The sequence below is a fragment of the Natator depressus genome, chromosome 17 (genome assembly GCF_965152275.1).
Source record: "Natator depressus isolate rNatDep1 chromosome 17, rNatDep2.hap1, whole genome shotgun sequence".
Lineage (NCBI taxonomy): Eukaryota > Metazoa > Chordata > Testudines > Cheloniidae > Natator > Natator depressus.
Window position 1 is genome coordinate 12,306,983 of NC_134250.1, and position 22,587 is coordinate 12,329,569.

A 22,587-nucleotide genomic window follows, 5' to 3' on the forward strand; every position below is an offset into this window, starting at 1 on the left:
CTGCCTCTGCCATTGACTTTCCATGTGACCTTGGGCGAGTCATTTCAACACCCTGGGACTGATTGCATTTACACTAAGGTCCTTTTACGCTGCTCTGGCAGTGTAAAGGGGTCTAAAAGGCCATCTAGTCTGGCTGCATAACACAGGCCATAAAATTTCCCCGAAATAATTCCTGTTTGAACTAGCTCATATCTTTTAGAAAAACATCTAGTCTTGATTTAAATCTTGATTGTCAGTGATGGAGAATCCACCACATCCCTTGGTAAATTGTTCCAATAATTAATTACCCTGATTGTTAAAAAAAAAAATTAAAAAATTACACCTTATTTCCCGTCTGAACTTGTCTAGCTTCAACTTCCAGCCATTCGATCTTATTATACTTTGTCTGCTAGAGCCCATTATCAAGTATTTGTTCCCCATGTAATACTTATAGAATGTGATCAAGTCACATTATGTGCAAGGAAGCGTGAGGCTGGTTTCTTACTCTATGGTAGCTGGGAGGGTCTTGTTGGAGCCTGTCGTCTGATCTTCCTTGTGAGTGTTGCTGGGTGACTTTTAAATCTGGAGTCATAATTTGGACGTTGTGGGAAACAGATTAGAGTCATTCAGTGGAGTTTCCATACCCCACCCTTCAGAAATTCCTGCCGGGAGTGGTCAGTTCATATCCCACCCTGACACCAGACTATGCTAGAAAATTTCAGGCCTGATTGTCCCCTCTCTCTCAGGTGACCAGACGTCCCGATAAAATAGGGACTGTCCCGATACTGAGCAGTTTGTCCCGTGTCCCGACCAAAGCACGGTCGGGACGCCATTTGTCCCAATATTTTGTTTCGGGCATGTCTTTTTTTTTCCCCTTAGGCGGTGGTGACAGGCAGGGGGGGAGCGCTTTTTCAATTGTTACACTCACCCGGCATGTCTGGGTCTTCGGCGGCGGGTACTTCAGTCACTGATGGACTTCGGCAGCATTTCTGCGGCGGGTACTTTTTTCTTCGCCTGCAAGATTTATTTGCCGCCGAACATGCCGGGTGAGTGTAACAATTGAAAAGGCGCTCCCCCTGTGGCAGTCCCGATATTTTGTATTTAGCATCTGGTCACCCTACCTCTCTCAAACTTGAGGAGTAACCCCATCATAGATTCAAGGCCAGAAGAGAGGACTGGGATCATCTTGTCTGACCTCCTGCATAATGGAGGCCACAGAACTTCCCTAAAATAATTCCTCGAGCAGATCTTTTCGAAAAACATCCAATCTTGATTTAAAAATTGTCAGTGATGGAGAATCCACCACAACCTTAGTAAATTGTTCCAATGGCTAATTTTCACCCTGTTAAATATTTGCCTTATTTCCAGTCTGAATTTGTCTAGCTTCAACTTCTAGCCAATGGATCATATTATCCCTTTCTTTGCTAGATTGAAGAGTCCATTATTAAATATTTGTTCCCCATGTACATACTGATACACTGTAATCAAGTCACCCCTCAACCTTCTCTTTGATAAGCTAAATAGATTGAGCTCTTTGAGTCTATCACTATAAGCCCTGTTTTGTAATCCTTTAATCATTCTTGCGGTTCTTCTCTGAACCCTCTCCAGTGTATCAACATCCTTCTAGAATTGTTGGCACCAGATTTGGACACAGTGTTCCAGCAATGGTCACACCGTGCCAAATATAGAGGTAAAAAAAACCTTTCTCCTCCTACTCAGTATTCCCCTGTTTATGAATCCCAGGATTGCATTAGCTCTTTTGGCACTGTGTTACACTGGGAGCTCATGTTCAGCTGATTCTCCACCATGACCCCAAATCTTTTCCGGCGTCCCTGCTTCCCTGCAGAGAGACCCCCATCGTGTAAGTATGGCCTTCATTCTTTGTTCCTAGATGTATACACTTACATTTAGCTGTATTAAAATACAGTTGTTTGCTTGTGCCCTGTTTACCAAGTGATCCAGATCGCTCTGAATCAGTAACCTGTCCTCATTATTATTAACCACTCTCCCAATTTTTGTATCACCTGCAAACTTTATCAGTGATGATTTTATGTTTTCTTCCAGATCATTGATAAAGAGGTTAAATAGCATAGGGCCAAGAACTGATCCCTGTGGGATCCCACTGGAAACATACCCAACTTGATGATGATTCCCCTTCACAGTTACATTTTAAGACCTTTCAATTAGCCAGTTTTTAATCCATTTAATGTGTGCCATGTTAATTTTATATCATTCTAGTTTTTTAATCAAAATGTTGTATGGTACCAAGTCAAACAGAAGTCCAAGTATATTACATCAACGCTATTACCTCTATCAACCAAACTTGTGAGCTCATCTAAAAAAAAATATCAAGTTAGTTTGACAGGATCTATTTTCCATAAACTCGTGCTGAGTTGAATTAATTACATTAATCTCATTTAATTATTTACTAATCAAGTCTCGTATCAGCTGTTCCATTATGTTGAGATCCAGGATTGATGTCAGGTTGACAGGCCTATAATGACCTCGGTCATTCCATTTACGCTTTTTAAAAATTGGCACAAAGTTAGCTTTCTTCTAGTCTTCTGGAACTTCCCCAGTGTCCAAGATGTATTGAAAATCAACATTAATGATCCAGCGAGCTCCTCAGCTGGTTCTTTTAAAACTCTTGGGTGCAAGTTATCTGGACCTGATGATTTAAAAATATCTAACTTTAGTAGCTTCTGTTTAACATCCTCCAGAGATGGAGCCCATTAAGCCAATGGAGCTGAACTCATGTAAACCAGTGTAGGTGAGAGACGTGCCCAGGCCATATTGTAAGGAGAAATTTTGCATTGGTTGTGAGAATTGAGGGTAGATCCCATTTGTGGTACCTGTGATTGTGCAGCCCATCATGTTAAACTAACATTTCATATTGGTGTTCAGCCCCCAAAAACAATGGCACTGGTAGTGAAAGTGAACACTTCATTTCTTTTTTGTTTGTTGTTTTCACAGCCTGTCACTTCTCTCCTTCCCTCATCTCTGTCCTTTTTCAATTTTCTCTTTCTCTCTTTTCTTCCCCCCCCTTCATTTCTCACCCTTCCCTGTTCTCCCCTTTTCTTCCTGAACTTCCCTTCTTTTCCTCTGCTTTTTTGCACCCTTCATATTGCTTTCTCCCTCTGTTAGCCCAATCACTCAAAACAGAAGGAGGATTTTAAAAAAAAACTGTCTTTCCTGTAATATTTCAACATCAAGACTCCCAGAGAGGAGCCCAGAGGACCAGGGATGACACAGGAGAAGGAAATAGTGAAATTAATAGAACAGAATGGAATAGCAGAGCAGGTCGATCTTCAGTGGATTTTACAGGGTCAGAGAAGAGTGTGTATATGTGTGGGTATCATGTCTGCATGTGTGTATGTGTACAATATAGGTGTGCTGTGTATTTTTGTGCGTGCATAATAGGTGTGTGTAGGTCTATGGACCATGTGTGCATGTGTGTATACAATGTTTGTGCGGGGTGTGTGCAATATGTCTGTATATGGGTGTGTCGTAGGTGTAGAATATGTGTGTGTATATGTACAATGTGTATGTGTGTGTGTGTGTGTGTGTGTGCGTGCATGCTGGGGAATCCTCATTTTCAAAATGTATCCTCGTCAGCCCCATCACAAATCTCCCCAATCTCAGACTGTGCCAAAACATTTGTGAGTCAAAAATAAACTATGAGGAAAGTAATCCATCAATATTTATTTACAAGGACCTTAAAGGCTTGCCTAAGACACAGACAGACTTTCGTATGATCTAAATAATATGGAAGCATGAAAAGTGTGGGGTACGGAACTTGGTGCCCAAAATGCACATATACAATAACTGTTCGCAAGAACTGTTCACAGGTTGGCAGCATGTAAGGCTACGCAGTTTTAGAGATTTAAAGAACATAATTAATGTTAATTTTAACATATTATTTATCTTCTTATTGCCTGCCCCAGGGATACCAAAATCAAGCCATTAGTACTAATCTGCAAAGCTTATTTGAAAACAGCTGAAGGTAATATTCAGTTCGTATGGGCTTGTCGCCAAGGGTCTTCAGCTGTTTAAAATAACTGATAGGCAACTTTTCTGTGTCATCTATGTTTGGTACTGGGGATTATCACAATGCTAAGTTCCTGATGGCAGAGAAGTAACAGAGCACACATTCTCTGAGGGCAGGTGCATGTTCAGGTTCAGAGAAAGGAGCAGCCGTTCCCTGCTTTGTGCTTCTGCTCTTGACTCCTAGCTCAGCCAGTCTTTCTATTATTCCTCATGCCTAAGGGAGCAAGAAGCACCTATGGAGATATCCTGAAATGTAATGTACATGGATGCCAAAGCCCTTCAGCCTGTAACATTTGAGAGCGGGGGAGTGCTACCATGGTTGCAAACTTTGTTTTCCCAATATTGATTTCAGATAACACCAAGGCCCAGTCACCCTCTCTTCGGCCAAATGTTACCCGACCATGGGTTTGACAGCATGCCGCAGGTGGCTCCAATTCTTTCCAGATCAAAATTCTAGCTGTTCACGGCATAAGGCAACTTGACACCCTGGCACAACTCCAGCTGGTGGGGGCTGCTGGGGTGAAGGGTGGTCTTGGAGATGGGACACTTGGTGTCAGCACCTGTCCCAAAGCGCTCTGTTACAGAAGAGGTAGAAGAATGCACGGCCGCTTCCCTGACACCACTTCCGTGATCGCTGTCTCCTACGTAGCACCTGCTTCCTCATATACATCTTACTATTACCTATTATTTTCCATGGGACTCTGTTTAATTGAGTGCCTTTCGCAATTATTTCAACTCGGCCAGCAGCCCAGGAATGACACTGCTGGAGATCCAAAGACGGAGACGGCGATCCAGACTGAAGGAGCCACAAGGCTTGCAGTGCTCAGGTGTGTTGTGAAGGTGGCGCTGGTTTATACTTGGAGGGCCAACCATCCAAGTGCTAACCACAGTACTAATCGCTCCTTGGCTTCTACCACAACAGCAGCTGGCATCGATTTTGAAAGAGCCTGGTTGCCCAACTAACCAGCTGGTGGAAGACAACAGCCTTGGGGTTACGGCACCAGAGTATCTTTGGGGCAGGAGCTATCTTTTTTGTTCTGTGTTTGTACAGCGCCTAGCACAATGGGGTCCTGCTCCATGACTGGGGCTCTTTGGCACGATCAGTGTACAGAAAATGGAGTGGGACTCAGTCCTGGTTCTGCCTTGCACTGCCTGTGACGTTGGGCAAGTTTCTGAAATCTCTTCATGCCTAAGTTGCTGAGAACAATAGAAGCTGTGGTGGATTGAGCTCTTTTCAAAATCTGGCTTTAGGGCTTTTCAGAGAGGTGGGCTGCTTAGCTGCCCAAAGATACAGGTACCTCAAAACAGAGAGGGCTGGCGTTTTGCCACCAAATAAATTTGCTGTAGGGCATGCTGCTCCCTTGTTTTAATCCTCATTCCAGGAAGCATCTTTCCCCGAGCAGCTGAATAGCACCAGAAATATTAAGTGGCTAGTACAGGGGTGTCACTCCTCATTCCTTTGGTGTAATCTGCTTTGGGTTCCCCACTATCTCCCTCTGCATTCCCAAGGCACTTCATAAACTACTCCAGCTTCCATTATGGCATTCTTCGGGGCTCTTCTGGGGTTTATCAGACCCATGCATGATAGTGGTTTTCCTGCCTGATAATACTCGGATTGCTGTGCTCCTCAAGTATCCTTCACAATCCCTCCAACACATTCCTGTGGTATGATATACAATTCCTGCCATTTGGATCATGACCGGTGTCCTGGCTGTCTGTCTCTTTCCCTATGTGGGGTTCTCTTGTCACCAAACACGTAACTTCTCTGGCTTGTTGTTTTTCCAACATACTGCGATGCCCTCCTTTGGGACCCTCCCATCCACCAAAGAGCCCATTTCTATGTGATTTGCAGAGACCGGAAATCCAGGGTGTGAGCAGATCCAGACAACCCATGACTCAGTCTTGGATTTGGTTTGCTGTCCATCTACGCAGATTGGCACCGTTCACAAGATGAAGCGCTGCTTCTCCCATGTTTCCCTGGAGAATTTTAGCTCTCCCTGTTTACAAAGCTGGGGTTTATGTGGCACCCTTGTTAATTTGCATAAGGCCACTGTCTCCACCAGCTACTAGCAACAGTGTTAAGCCTTTTACCAATGGTAGCCATAACGCGATACCTTGCTGGCTGGGAGGAGTTTCTAATGAAACAGAGAGCCAGAATTGTCCCTTTTGCTCATAAAGTTTCAGGGCTCATCTACATGGGGACACTCAGGAAATGAATCTAAATTAACTAATAAGGGTGTGAATTTAAAGTGGATTAGTAAAACTGCATTAAAACCCCATGTGAATTAAAGTGGCCTTAATTTGGTTTAGGCCTTGGGAAGTGAATTAGCCTAAACTAATTAGAGACTTTAGGGGGGTGGGAATCGCAGAGCACACCAAAGAGTTGCTCTCTAACTTGCCCCATGTGGACACTGTTGGCACAAACTAAAAGGTGTCTAGTTTGCATTGATGTAGTCCTGTTTGAAAGAGGAGTATATTTAACACCAACTAGGTACCTTTTAGTTCTTGCCAGCAGTGTCCACACTGGCAGCTAGAGTGCAGCTCTTGTGCACTGTGCAGTTAACATGCCTGTAGTCCTCACTACAGCACAGTATAGATATAGCCTTTATTCTGAGTCAGAATGTCCCCAGCGGGATTTAATGTGATTTTATTAATCCACTTTAAAAGTTAATGTGGATTAACTTTCCTGAGTGTCCCCGTGTAGACAGGCCCTCAGTTAAACTCAGTGGAATTCATTAATCTGTAACTTTAATAAAGGTAGATATGCATGGCACTTTACTGGTACATTAAAAGACACCAGGCCAGATTCTGATCTCCACTATAACTGTGTAAAACTGGAGTCGCTCCATTCATCCTAGTGGAATTACTCGGGGTTTAAACCCTTGTCACCAAGATCACAATGTGGCCCATGGTCTCTATCCTGAAAACTCTTATCCTCTAAATGAAATCAAAGCACAAAGGGTAGGGAAGGGGAATAGTGGGAGGGGAGTGATATAAATACACACACAGAGGAATGTTAAAGGGGAAACTAAAAATAAATGGGATGGGTCAGATGAACCTCTGGTGTAACTCACTTGACCTCACTGGAGTTGCGCTTGGGAGTCACTGGGTCCATTATCTCCAATTTAGGCTTCCTATGAAACCTTTACGATTCTGTCATTTTGCCAAGTGCTAGCACCGTCCTCCCTTGCAGGCTGCTTAGAAGGTCTTAAACTAAAGCAAGCCCCTTAGCCTGCCCCAGCTGTTTACATGGCAGCGTTCGTAAAACTACTGAGCACTGTGCAGGGATTGCATTTTGAGTCTAGCAAGCTATCGCAATCACAGTCATGCTGGTGCATTATTTGGACGTGGAATTTTTGGCCCTGTAAACCAGTAGAACCCCATGGCAGACATTAAACTTAAAGGGCAGTGTAATATCTTTCCAGAAACCAGCTGTTCAAATAAGCAGGGGAAAGGAGAAAGAGCGAGAGAATCTCAATGTGATTATTTTTTCTTGAGTACTCAGGTCTCCAGGGAGGAAAAACAATTCGGGCTCAGAACATTCTTTTTAAAGCTGCACACGTGGTTTTAATGCAAACTCTGTGTGCCATAGACCTGATGCTGCTCTCACTGAAGCTAGTGTAAGTCCACCGATGTGGGTGGAGGTATTCCTTGTTTACACTGGAATGAGAATGGAATCAGGCCCTGCACGTATATCCAGACCCACCACATAGTCACATTTTGCTAACTGCAACGTCTGTCGAGTCAAGTGGCAGAAGTCCCACTGGGTGAGTGATTTAAAGCTAGGTTGGCCAAATATTAGCTGCCGTTGACTTTACTGGGCTTTGGACCAGGCCCTGTTATCAGAAGTCCACGTGACTCAGATGTCGTGCGAGTGGATATGGAGATGCAGGGGAGATCCTCCGCCGGTATAAACTGGCATCGCTGCGGTGAAGCCAGTGGGACTAGGACACTTTCCAGCAGCTGAAGATCTGTCCGCGTGTAAGGGCAGTAGCATCAGGATGAACTGGGCTAGTGATTCTCAGCACTCAGTTGGTCCACAGGGCGATTTCAGGTGGGTCTGCACAATGGTGATGCATCAGCCAGACTTCAAAGTTTACAGACAATGACCTGGAGAGATCAGGGGCTTGATCCTGCAGGGTGCTGAACACACTTGACTCCCACCAAAATCAGTAGGGAGTGGAGGGGGCGGGCTCTGCCTTTTGCAGGCTGAAGCCCAAGAGCAGTGGAAAGAGCATGCAACAAGAAAGCCCCCTGCCAAAGTAAATAACTTGCATAACATTTCTCAGGCTGTTACCAAGCACTTGAACAGCTTATCTGAGCATTTCACTCAAGTAAGCAGTTATGTTTTGTTCAAGTATATCAATTCGCCACTTGGATCATCAGGGAGGTTTGAACCCATGACCTTCAGCATGAAGTCCTACCATGTGAGGTGATGGGACAACACCATTAGCTGACAGTAGTGGTAGATTCTTCCTCTTATGTAGAGCAGCCACCAAAGGGGAACAAAGACTCATATTCTCAGTCTAGGTTATGTTAGTCGTTGAAGTCAGTGACCAGTGATTGGTAAAAGCACTGTCTACATTTCTATTCAGTAAATGACTTTGATCTGAGTACTTGCTAACCTTTTGCTAAGCATTTCCCAACTGCTAGAAGGAGCATTGCAGAGGAATTGGGCCACAGACATTAGGTCCTGCCCCCAAGGAGTGCAAAAGCAGAAGGGTTAGACGTGTGTGTGGAAACTAACTGCAGCCTCACTCTTCCTATTACAGAGTGTTTATTTTCATCTCATCTATTTTATTTAATTTCACAGTTTATTCTCATCTTCCCTAATTAGTGCTGCCCCCAAACTACATGTTAGAGGTAATCAATAGTAATAATACCCAGCTCTTCTATAGCACTTTTCATCAGTAGATCACAATGCATTTTACAAAGGAGGCAAGTGTCATTATCCCCATTTCACAGGTGGGGAAAACTGAGGCATGTAGCAGTGAAATGACTTCCCCAAGATCACTCAGCAGGCTAGAAGCAAAGCCAGGAATGGAACCCACATCTCATGAGTCCCCATCTTGCAGTCTAGCTGCTAGGTCACATTGTCTCAATAGGTTTCATACAGAAGTTGCAGGAGGCAGTCACCGTCTCCCCTTCTTCCCTAAGACGTGGTCCGTAGCATGGAAATGTTTGAGATTCCATGGTGGAGATAACCTAATAGGTCTTCACCACCCTTCTTTCTGTGTCCAGTGAGAAAGGGCTCCACGGAATCTTGCAGATGTTATGGCTCTAAAAATGTCCCAAGGGAACCGTATCTTTGGAGGCGGAGGTTGTTTTCATGTCTTTGTCCTTATGAGGACAGCTGTGAGGGCTGGTGCTGGAGGTGGCACTACTTTTACCCTGATCCTAGAAGGAAGAAGGAGCCATGTGTGGGTAGTTTTTGGAGCTTTGTTCCTAAACAGCATGTTGAGCAACCACCCAATGACTTGAGGGTAGCACAGTTGAACGGCAGGCACCCAAAGGCTGTTATGCCAGCCAAAGACCACCAGAGCTTAGCATGCTCCCGCTGCGCCTTTTCCCCCAGCCACGCCCGTGACCTGCTCTGAACACTAGGGGCTGTGGGGACTGATACAGGGCTTTCTAAAGAAGTTGTATGCCACCTGGGCAGCTCTCCCCATCAGGGGAATCTGCACTGGGGTAGTCAGTACTGGCGGAGTTACAGGAGTGCTCCGAGGCCAGCAAGAGCTTCTGTGATTGCATGGCTAATGATGTGGTGGGTGGTGTAGTGGGGTCCTGGTAAACAAGGAGTTAATTCCAGCTCAGTTTCCTCCATGCCTTGCATGGGTGCTCAGGGGATAGTCTATGTGAGTGGTTGTATGGGGTGGGTATGCTCTGTACTTAAGGGCTGAGAGGTCTTGTAGTTAAAGCCCGAGCCTGGGACTCAGGAAAGCTAGGTTCTAGTTTTGGCTCTGCCACAAACTCCCTGTGTAACCTTGGGCAAGTCACTTAGGGTCAAATTTAAAAGGTATATTGATGCCTAACATAAAGAAGGTCTCTGATTTCTCAATCCAGAGCTTCTCTCCCCTTTTTCCCTTCAGCAGGCCTCATAGATGACTTGGAAACAAAATAATATCACAGCATCAAGAGTAGAATCTGATTTCTATTGAAATCAATGAGAGTTAGATACCTCCAGACCTTTAAAAATCTGATCCTGAATCTTTGGGCCTCAGGTCCCCATCTGTTTGGGGGGGAAACGCTGGTGTAACAATACTTCCTTTGTCTCATCTGCTTCAATCATAAGCTCTTGGGAACAGGGAATGTGTCTCAATCTGTGTGCGCACAGCACCTCATACAATGGAGCTCTGATCTCAGCTGGGGCCTCAAGGTACCACAGTAATATAGATCGTCCTCCTCATTGTGATCCAGGCTTCTGCGGGGGATAACTTTATCCACAAATGAAATACAGCACAGCGGCCTATGAAACACGACACAGTTTGAATGCTCTGTCCATTTTCTCTGGGGGGAACAAGTGTCTCACATTTGCTCTGTAGATGGAAAAATCTATGAACACCAACAATGAAAGACTGTTTTGTGCCTGGAGGTTGGTGCCTCTGGCACGCAGAATGAATGAGACGCTTTCTAAATAGTGAAATGTGGGGTGATCTCAACGATACAATAAAATAAAAGGATGATCAGTAAGGCATTTAGGTCCCAATCCCCAAAGATATTGAAATCAGTGGGTGTTAGGCACCTAAATATCTTTGAGACCCGAGCTATAGAAAACCTATGGACAGGTAGATATGTCCATAAATCATTCAATTTTTCATTTGAAGCTGTTTATGTGAAATGATAATTCTATGAGTGATTGAGTTGGGGCTAGATTAGGGGTGGGAAAACTATGGTCCTGGGGGCCACATCCGGCCCTCCAGACATTTTAATCCAGCCCTTGAGCTCCTGCGAGGGAGCAGGGGTCCGGGGCTTGCCCTGCTCTGGCGCTCCGACCGGGGAGCAGGGTTGGGGGTTTGCCCCGCTCTGTGCAGCTCCTGGAAGCAGCAGCATGCCCCCCTCCAGCTCCTACGTGTAGGGGCAGCCAGGGGGCTCCGCACGCTGCCCCCACCCTAAGCACTGCCCCTGCAGCTCCCATTGGCCGGGAACTGCAGCCAATGGGAGCTGCAGGGGTAGCACCTGTGGATGGCGCAGTGTGCAGAGCTGCCTGGCCGCTCCTCCGTGTAGGAGCTGGATGGGGGATATGCCGCTGCTTCTGGGAGCTGCTTGAGGTAAGCACTGCCCGGAGGCTGCACCCCTAACCCCCTCCCGCGCCCCAAACCCCTGCCCCAGCCCTGATCCCCCTCCTGCCCTCAAACCCCTTGGTCCCAGCCAAGAGCATCCTCCTGCACCCCCAGCCCCTCATCCTCAGCCCCACCCCAGAGCCTGCATCCCCACCTGGAGCCCTCACCCCCTCCCGCACTCCAACCCCCAATTTTGTGAGCATTCAGGGCCCGCCATACAATTTCTATACCCAGATATGGCCCTCGGGCCAAAAAGTTTGCCCACCCCTGGGCTAGATGGAGGATTGCCATTTCTATCAGCTAATTCTGCTAGTCTTTGATAATGATTTATTTTTATGCAGTGATGGGCTCAAACCAAAACTCCAAGCCAAATGCTCCATGAACTTTGGAGAAATTTTGATCTTGATCAAAAGCTGGGAGGTGGGGGGTGGAAGAGAGCTGGAGCCATTTGACTGTCTGTGTGTGTGTGTGTGTGTGTGTGTGTGTGTGTGTGTGTGTGTGTGTGTGTGTGTGTGTGTGTGTGTGTGTGTGTGTGTGTGTGTGTGCGCGCGCGCGCGCTTCTCCTGTTCTCTTCATTATTCATTTACTCAGTGATCTGTGGAGGTAAGTCCTGGCTATGTCTACACTAGGAGCACTTTGCCAGTATAGGAAAGTGCCAGTTTTACCATTATGTCTTAGCTCAGCTCCCTGTGTCTGTCCATCCCCACAAAACTAAACAACCTGTGCTGGTAAAAGTGCAGCTTTGCTGATATAACTGGGGCTCGTGCTGGCAGAGCTATGTCAGTCAGAGATCACACGTCTTCAAGCCCCTAGCCGACAGCTATGCCAGCAGAAATCTGTGGTATAGACAGCCTAAATCTTAATCCCTCCCTAACCCCCCCACACGAAACCTATCGATTTCGTTTTTCATAATGCACTTGTCACTATGGTATGTGAGCAATTAAGATAGCTACATCAGGTTTGCATATTAAATATATTCCAAGCTTTGTATTCAAGACCCAATGCTGGCTTTTTGTTCTGGGGAGCCATTTGAATATCTTCTGAGAACTGTTAATGAGCTCGTAATTATTCTGTGTTCTGGCTTACTTATGCTCTCTGCCTCTTTGCCTTATTTTAATCCAAATATGAATAAAAAACTAAATCATCCACCTCTTGTGGGGTACATGGCAGTGTGAAACAACACTATAAAACGGTTTAGGAAATGAAGAACACCATCTCCAGTAGAGATGGCAGGGGGAATTTAGGCAAGTGAGATTTAATGCCCTGAATGGGAATTTGGCCAAGACTTTCATTAAATGTGCTGTGGAATCTTTAATTGCCACAATTGGTCAGCACCTGGCTCTTACTCCTCGGTAGCTCCCGCAGTTCAGTGACCCATAATACCAGACTCGTACTGACTCAGGTAGCCTGCAACCTACTGATTCTCAAAGGTGTTGCTTTACATCTCCCATCAAAGTACCAAGCTACCCACACTGGTGAGCCCTGGCACCCAGTGGTGGGGTAGGTGGTTATGTCTTCAGAGCGGTATTATGCCCTACCAGTAAAAAACGAATGCTCAGATTTTATTTTTTTCTTGAAACAGCCAAGCACCATTAATTCATTACGAAAGCTGAACATACTGCATACTGTGGAGGTAGAGTGTTAATATTTTTGATAGGTTTCAGAGTAGCAGCCGTGTTAGTCTGTATCCAGAAGTATATTTTTGGTAGGCATGTTGCCTCTAAAACTTTCCCTGCATAAAAACAAAATCCCTTCAGGAGCTAGTCAGAGCTAGTGTCTCTGTGTAGTCTGCAACGCGCTGGACCAGACGATGGGTTTAGCCAGAGATTGACACCACTGGGGCCCCGTTCATTAAACATCACTATGGCCTCGCTGAATGGACATGACACTATGTAATCTGAAATGCCAAATGCCCAGGCAGTGTTAATGAGAACCAATCTCATTCACCGCCCCAGGAGGAACTGGGGACACAACACACAGCTGAATTCACTGAGGAACAGACATTTCGGGGGACCACTCAGCTTTCCTGTCAGTGCCATGAAAGGTCAAGCTGGGGGTGAGATGGGGAGGGTGCAAAGCAGGGACAAATATTTCCAAGTAGTTTACAAACCAGGTGCCAAGAATTTCAGTCCAAGCATGAGCTGTCTGAGGGGGCTGCCTAATACTTAGCACTCACTCTGTATGGGGCATTCAAAGCCTGGGGGTGACTTGTATATACGTTGTCTATTGTTGCTCCTCTTGTCTCACCCTGTGTCCCATGGTCTGCCTGTCTTTAGATTGTGAGCAGGGAACGGTACATCTTGAGTCTTTGGAATCTGTTGAGCACACAGTGGGTGCTACTATAAATAAACTGCAAAACAATAAGAACATTGTGCAAACTCTAATTAGTCCTGAGTAAGAGTTTGAGGGTTGAGCTTTAGATTATAGAGGCCCCTCCTACACTGGGATAGAGTCCGGGGATGCACTTACATCAGGTTTCAGGGCCTAATCCAAAGCCCAGTGAAGTCGACAAAAGTCCTTCCATTTCCTGGGATGAGCGTTGGATCAGACCCTTAAAAGCCGTCGTTTAGACAGGCCCTGACTGGGTCTCCATAACTGGGTTAAAGGCTTGATGTAAGTGGTTATGTTCTTCTCCTTCTTTCACTTAAACTAGAGCTGGACCTGAACTAAAACGCTCCGAAGTCCAAATACCCCATAACCTTTTCCTGTGGTAGGGGGGAGGGCAGACAGGAATCTACACCCAGATTAAGATTCAGATTTTATGTTTAGCTCCTCCCTCCATTATGAACCAACCCCCCAGATCTGGACTCCTCCAAACTTAGGGTTGTGATCTGAATTCCAAGGCATAGAATCTATCTCTAGGGCTGCCAACTGTCTAATCACACAAACCCAAACAACCTTGCCCCGCCCCTTCCATGAGGCCCTGCCCCTTCCCCAAGGCCCTGCCCCGATCACTCTATCCCCCCTCCCGCCGTCGATTGCTCTCCCCCACCCTCACTCTCTTTCACTGGGCTGGGGCAGGGTGTGGGTGTGTGTGCTCTGGGCTGGGGCCAAGGGGTTCAGAGTGTGGGAGGGGGCTCTGGGCTGAGCCTGGGGCAGGGGTTGGGGTGTAGGAGGGGTGCGGGGTGTAAGCTCTGGGAGGGAGTTTGGGTGCTGGAGGGGGCTCAGGGCTGGGGCAGGGGGTTGGGGTGCAGTAGGAGGTGAGGGCTGCAGGCTCTGGCTGGGCAGCGCTTACCTCAGGCGGCTCCTGGTTGGCAGCACTGTGGGGCTAAGGCAGGCTCCCTGCCTGCCCTGGCCCCGCGCCACTCCCAGAAGTGGCCAGCACGTCCCTGCAGCCCCTGGGGGGAGGGGGAGGGGACTCCGTGTACTTCCCCTGCCTGCAGGCACTGCCCCCGCAGCTCCCATTGGCCTCAGTTCCCGGCCAATGGGAGCTACAGAGTCAGCACTCAGGACGGGGGCAGCATGCAGAGACCCTCTCCCCACTCCCAGGGCAGGCAGGGAGCATGCCTTAGCCCTGGTGTGCCACTGGACTTTTAGTGGCCTAAAATCTCCCAGTTTGGCTTCAGTAGCCTCCGGGAGATAGAGCCCAATTCCAGGAGACTTACACCGAAACTGGGAGGATCGGCAACCCTACCCATCTCTGAGCTGTGAATTTCTTATTCAATATGAAAATCAATTGGCAGGTTTTCAGAAAGGAAGGCAATAATTCTGCCTGCAACAGTGAAAAGGGACTCAAAGCAAGGTAACATGCTGAGTCAGGATAACTAAATATGGAGTTACAAGAAATGCCCCAAGCTCCAAGAGGCCATTTGGGGGAAATTGTACAAACACATGAGCAAAGGAGAGAAATCAATTAACCCAGCAGGGAGTTTGAGATGTTTAGCAGATCAGCTGATGTGAGGATTTCAGTCTTTGCTGTTCTCTGTGTGAGAACTAGAAATGGATTCAGACCAGAGTTCTGGGTTTGACATCCATGAGCTTTTGAAGCATTTGAACTCCAAACCTGGATCCAGTTCCAAACTTTGCAAATAGCTCCTATCGTTCTAACGGACCAAACCAAAACCTCCACTGCATGCCTCTATCCAAACTTTTGAATGTTTGAAATCTGAAGCTTTCAATCCAAGCTTGAGGTGTCAGAAGGACTTAGCACTCACTGTACGTGGGGTGTTACTTTTCAAAGCACTGGGAATCGATTGATCGAGGTGATGTGTATATAAATTGCCAACTCTGAAATCTGAACTTTCTCAGGGGCTGGTCTGAGCTTGTGGAATGAACTCCTCCAGGACTAAGGGCCATCACAAACCTCACACCTTCTGCTCTGAGTGGAAGGCACGTTTCTTTGACCTGCCTTCTCCAGCATAAACACTGAGCACCAGGTATATTAAAACAAAATAAAAACAAACATCCCCTCCAACAAAATGGAAGACAAAAAAAAAAACCAACACAAAATACCCCATCAAAGCAAGACATTCCTATGCTTGTGTATCTTCCCCTGGGGAGAGGATGAGAGAACAAATGTGCAATAGATGTTAGGCATGTCATTTAATGCACTAGTGGAAGGTGCTCAGATGTTACAGTGAGGAGAGTGGTATAAGAACCTTATAAAGAAGAGAAGCCAGAGAATTGAGTGAAAGCCTCAATATTTGGAAGTTAAACCCGAATGAATAGAAACTTGTGGTAAGAGAAGAACTCAGGGTAGGGCTGATAGAAGTAACTCACCTGACAGTAGTTTGGCTGGTATCAAACTTGCCTGGTGCAGGTATCAAAGTCAGATTGCCAGTTAATAGTTTCTCAAGTTAAGGCAAGAGCAGCTAGAGGAAACTGCCAATGGCTATTTGTTTTTCAGCCTCTGAGGGAGAAGTTTCACTCCATTACGTAAGGCTGTTTGTGGTGCTGCCCGAGGCAGGAAGGAAGTAACTCCAGCTCAAGTGAGCAGCCGGACTCAGTGCTAACAAGGTAAATGACGTTACTTACAGGAACGAGGTATAAAAACAGAGCACATGTTGCGATGTCGTTACTCAACGTGAATGGAATGTTCACCTGGAGCGGTCCCACTTTAGTCAACGGGACTAGTGTGAGTACGGCATCCCGCAGTGCGAGTGTAGGTATCACAACCTGGATCCAAAGGAGGTGAAATTCTCTGTCACGCTATCCCAGGGGGGCTGGAACAATTTGTACAGTGCGGGTGCTGATAGCCATTGAACCACACTGTAAACCCTGGATATAATGGAAACCTCTTCAAGCCAGGGGGCGTGGCGGCTCCTCTAGTTCCAACACCTATGCGCTATCCCTTGTGCTTCCTGGTCTCTGTAAAAGGGGGAAACATGCAGCCTGTGAATTATACTGAAGGTCGGGAAAGCAGATCTGGTGCTTCCCAAAGGTGGATACTAGCAAAGAACTGACCCACTTGGGAATGGAAATGGAGCAAGGTTTGAAAGCACCCGCCAAGGGCTGATGCAGCAGGTGGCATGCTTCCATCTGAATCAGCCCTGAACCAATGCCACAGAACACTGTGGTGCTCCTGGAGGTGTAAAACTCAGGTCCTCATCACTCGTGGTCTGTCAGAGGGAGACTGGCCCCTTTCAGAGGAAGTGGGGTCCAGTTCACCTGTAACTGCTCAGCTGTCTCCCATTTGTGCTTAAGAGGAGGCAGCTGGGCCACAGAAAGAGAGCAAGTGAGGGTGTGCCCACCATGCATGCATCCGACAGGCAGGCTGCCTGAGAACAGAGGAGAGACAGTAGAAGCAGCAGAGAGTCCATGGGAAAGAGCTGAAGGAGACTTGAAGGAAAGCTGTAACTGTGAGCTGCTGGTGACACGTTCTGAGGAACACTATTGAGAGGAATGGCTAGAGCTGAGGAACCCTCCTGAGTTTCAGGAAGGCTAGTGCAGAGGCCCCTTTAACAAGGGGAAGGACCAGTTTGGCCGGTGTAAACTGGGCCCAGAAGCAATGGGCTCACTCAAGAGGAGCAGCGGTAGAACCCACAGGCATGGAGGCCAGGGGAATCCAACACTGCAGGGAGCCTTCTGACAGAAGACTGGGGTGGAGGGCTGTGGGAAGAGCCGAGGAACAAGGGTTGGTCCTGGAGGGAGTTTGCCCTGAGCAGGGATAGGATTCACAGGACGGAGGATAAGCCTGTGGAGTGAAACTCTGCAGGGACCCTCTTGTAGGAGACATGATCTGTGGCTACAGGAGACAGCTCCTGGGACGGGATAGAATCCGGTCTTAGAAATCTCAGGTTGATGGCCTGGGACGGGGAAAGGAAGTGGGACTGAGTTGTCAATGACTCTTGGATGGGTGACCTGGGAACCTTTGAATGGGACTGGAAAGCTTCTGTGCTGTAACCTTGTTTTACTTTGGGGTTTGGGGAGGAGCTATTTTGACTAGGAGTGATTCAGGGACTATGTCACGTTGTGTGAATGAAAGGGTTTGAACCCTCTGCCAAGAGAGACAACATTCCGTTTCCTGGATAGCTGAAGGGAAAACTGGACTGTGGGAGGGTGCCTGTGGCAGGGTTTCACTGTCACGTGATCATTAATTCACAAAATTTACCAGGGGTCTTTAACATCTATATCCTGGCCAAATTCCAGTTTGACTGCTGATATTCTGCTTATCTAAAATTCCCTGTGTTGCCTTCAGCTGCATATGATATTCTTCTATTCTTGTCCTAAATTGTTGTATCATTTTGCTATGTGTTGCTAAACAGCTGCTGCATACTGCCTCAGAGGTGGTTGCATTTTAGTGCTGGGCAAATAATTCCTAAATTATAAACCTGGAAACCTTAAGGTTGAAAAACTCCTCTAGAAATGTAGTGTCCTTGTTATTAACTTATTACCAAGAGAGAGGCATATTCTGAAAGCCTTGGGATAGCTTGTGCACTGCTCAGGCATATTATTGTAATAGCACCGACAGGCCTCAGTTAATAGATTCATAGATTCCAAGTTCAGAAGGAACCATTGTGATCATCTAGTCTGTCCTCCTGTATAATGCAGGCCATAGGATTTCATCCAGTTCCTCCTGCATTGACACCAGTAAAGGATCAGGTCCCCCCCGCTAGGTGCTATACAGACACAAAATGTAAGGAGAGTCCCTGTCCCAAAAAGCTTGCGGTCTGCATAACGTGAAACAATAATTGGGGGGGGGAGGGAACAGCACAAAAAATGACTTTACGTATCTGCAGTAGGAAATAAAAGGTGAAACTGAAGTTAGCGTTGGCCGGGTGATGGGAACCACATGCGGATGGCTCAAAGATCTGCAGCGCCTCAAAACAACAGTCAGTGGCTAAGATAAAGTGGGCTAAGAATAAAGGGGTTAGTGCAGCCAAGATCTGTTATCAATAAGGACCTGGGAAAATCACAGACGGTGCAACAGAGTATGTTACCAAGGGTGACATGTCATTTGAGACTGGAGAGTAATGGGGAGACATAAATGACAGCAGACTAACCATTAGAAATGCCATGATTCTGTTTTCAAACAGCTGCAAATTATGTCAGTTAATTAACTGAAAGACTTGAGATATTGGGCTAAATTCACTCAGTGGCCCTCAGTGGGGTAGTGACCACTTACACCTTTGGAATATTTGGCCTACTAATTTTACAAGTACTGTATCATCTTTCATTTGTCTTACAGCAGTGCCCCAGGCAAGATCCGGGCCCCATTATGCCAGGTGCTGTACACACACATAGCAAGAGACAGTCCTTGCCCTGAAGAATTCACAAAGGTAATTGAGACGCAGCAAGAATGACTTGCCCTAAGATACACACTAGGCCTGGCGGAGAGCTTAGAAGTGAATGTCTTCTGGTTCTAATCCAGGCCTTTAACCACAAAACCATCTTCTTTACTGTCTGTGACTAGTTACTTTTTACACATATAGTCCCACAGTGCAGTCAGAACAGTGCAAGATCAGTCAGGAAGACAACAAAAATTAACACCCTTGGGACTGAGAATCATTGCAGCTAGGGGGTTAGTTGCTAGCAGGCAGATTTGCTAACCTCTTCCTGGCATAGAAATAGACAGGCAGGAAGTTAATCCTGTGATTCGAATGCACTGTGCAATGTAACTATAATTTGCAGCCATCCCTGGACGGAATATCATAGCTTAAGCAGGAGTGAAAACTCATCTCCAGAAGTACCCTAATCAATCAAGTCAGTCACAAAAATGTCAGTCAAAAAAAACCCAATCTCCCATCTCAGTCAGATAGAGTCACTAGCGGGACTTGTATATATCTAAGGAGCTGAAATAACAGATGAGTGAATTCATTCCTAGCACTAATCGGTATAGCAGCCACCCAGACTTGGATGGAAATAGAACAGAGACGAGAACAGCAGTTTTGGCAAGCATGAGAGTGTGCTGGACGCAGCAGTTTCCCTAGGACACAAGGAACAGTTGCAGAATCATCTGGGAGAGGAGGTGCCAAACCCATTGTCCTGCAAGCTGTGCCATGATTCAGAACAGCGGGGGGTGGGGGGGATGAATTGTCATCATGTATATGTTTGATTTCGTTCCACCCCACCCCAAAATGTCACCAGAAAAGCAACAACTGGTTTCTCAACCGATATAGCACAAGTTACAGCATGTAGACAGGCCCTCATGGGAAAGCACATTAGTGTAGGCAAGGAACCACTAATCAACCCTTTGTTAATGAAGCAAAACAAAACAGTGCCTTGCATTAACCCTGCATACTGGACGCAGGAGGCTGACATTAAGTGGTTGTTAGAATCTGGATGGAGACAGCTACCATCTGAAAGGGCTCCTCGCCTGACTCCCATCCCGAGCACACCAGCAAGTTGCTGTTTGTTTTAAGGACTGTTGTTTCTTTCCAAAGGTTTCAGGTTTTAGAGGTGGGAAATTAACTGCATAAGAACGCCCATACTGAGTTAAACCAATGATCCATCTAGCTCAGTGTCCTGTCTCGGACAGTGGCCAGTGCCAGATGCTTCACAGGGAATGAACAGAACAGGGCCATTTTGAGACCTCCATCCCCTGTCATCAAGTCCCAGCTTCTGGGATTTGGAGGTTTAGGGACACCTGGAGCATGGGGTTGCATCCCTGACTCTCTTGGCTAATAGCCCCCTCAGCTTACCTAAAACAGCACAATGCTGTCTCTTCCTGAGCTTCCCAAGCACCAATCTGCTCCCCTGCAAGCAAGAGAAGTCAACATTTCCTGCATTCTCCCGGGCAGGGGACTCTGGCAAATGAGCCCATGGCCACTCGTTCACCCAGCTAGCTCACCTTTCCCTTCAGTTAATTCCAGTTTGTCTTGCAATTGGTCACAAACATACGTCCAGATTTTCCAAACTGCTCAGAGCGCTGGGCACTGAGCTCTTCTGAAAATCCAGACCCAAGCAGCGTGCCCTTCTAACGCAGGCCTGGAGCTCTTCTGAAAACCCAGACCCAAACAGCGCGCCCTTCTAACGCAGGCCTGGAGCTCTTCTGAAAATCTGGGGCCGTGACACAATCTGCCTACTGCATTATGCATGAGATTCCTACTCCTGCTGAGAGAAGTTCAGGGAGCTCTGTGTGAGGACAGGACAGACTACAGGATCAGGCCTTTCTGAGGTGGATATAGGACTTCCAACCCACGAGACAGGACAGAAGGTAATAGTGTTTAAACTGGATTACTGCCTCCAGATCCTGTCCTCAGTGTGTGAATCAGCAGGACCAGAAAGAGACACAAGGGAGCGTGAGGCAAGTAGTATTTGTCAGAGCTTTGTTTTCAAGAAGCGTCAGACACCGAAAGGGACGGCTGAGGCCAGGAGGGGGCTGTGTGTAAAGCGAATGATATAACATTCATCTGGCCTTAAGCACACACTGTCATTCTGACTTCATCGCATTTTATGAACTTGCAAAACAGTCCTTTGAAATAACTCATGTTTTCTCCATTGACCCGAGTAAAACTCCCTCTAGGCCTGTGAGTCTGGAAAACTTGCTTGCTTGTCATATTATCGCCCCTTTCATTTGGGTACAGGAGCAGAACAGGGTATTTTATGTCTTGTTTTAGAAATGTACATAAATGAATCCAGAGGTCTAGGGTTCTGTGCACAGAACTGGGGGCTAGGAATGCGTGAGTTCTAACACCAGCTTTGACACAGACTTGCAAGTCACCTAACCTCTCTGTGCTTCCATTTCCTCATCTGTAAAATGGGGATAATGACACTTCCCTAATTAGGGTGACCAGATAGCAACTGTGAAAAAACAGGATGAGGGTGAGGGGTAATAGACGCATATAAAAGAAAAAGTCCCAAAAAACGGGACTGTCCTTATAAAAATGGGACATCTGGTCACCCTATCCCTAATTCATAGCAGTATTCTGAGACTAGTAATGTGGTGCTAAGGTTTTAACAAGGGGGTCCCTCAAATATTTTCTGCCTCCTCGGCTCCGAAGGGCGTGAAACCTGAACTGCTGGCCTGGTCCATTAGACAGGCATTTTAATAGCATTGAACAATGTTATCGGTATTCACATAATAGATTTTTAAAGGCAGAAGGACATCATCTAGCTTGACCTTCTGCATCGCACAGAATTTCCCCAAGTGATTCCGACACTAGGTCCATAACTTCTGTGTGAGCTACAGCAGATCTTTTAGAAAGAGATCCAGTCTGGATTTTAAAAGTTCAAGGAATGGTGAAACCAGCCTCTCTCTAGAAAAGTGCTTCCAATGATTAACTACCCTCACTGTAAAAAATATGGGCCTGCCTTCTTTCTAGTCCGAAGTCCAGCCTCAGTCTCCAGCCATTGGATCTTGTTATGCCTTTGCCAACTGGACTAAAGAGTCATCTGTGACAGACCGACAATCTCCTGAATGAACTTTCTTGAATTGTTAAGTTAAACCTTATTGAATTAGGTTTAGTACCTAGGGGTCCATTGTGTTAAAAATGCAGTGGTGTATGGGTGATCGTGGCAGTGTATGTACCTTCTCTAGATGGAGCAGGGGTGCTAATGTACTTCCTCCGTCATCAGCTCTTGGAAACCACCCCCAGGAGAGGTGCACCTTTCCTAGCTCAACCTGGATTCTCCAGGAAGCAACAGACAAAGGATTTTTGGATAAATAGCCTGTTTTTAAAAAGGCTCAGCACCTTCCTCCTGATCCGGCAAATGGACAGGACCCCTGGTCCATGGAGGGCCCCAGTGCTTAGGGACTGGGCCTACAGAGGCCCCATAAAACTATGTGCCGTTCTGAGCTGAAGTTGCGATGAACTTAAAACCAGAAGGAAACCCCTAGGATGGGGGGTTGAAGGACTGCTCCTGCCACAGCCTGTCTTAGGGCTGGGCTGGCCTCGGGTAA

General features: G+C 46.6%; 1 long non-coding RNA gene across 1 annotated transcript; it reads left to right on the forward strand.

Moving 5' to 3' along the window:
- Positions 1–1,726: 1,726 nt before the first annotated feature.
- Positions 1,727–19,017, forward strand: LOC142000502 (uncharacterized). Its single transcript, XR_012642263.1, has 3 exons — positions 1,727–1,840; positions 16,153–16,262; positions 18,934–19,017. It is a non-coding gene; the product is annotated as an uncharacterized LOC142000502 (long non-coding RNA).
- Positions 19,018–22,587: the final 3,570 nt, after the last annotated feature.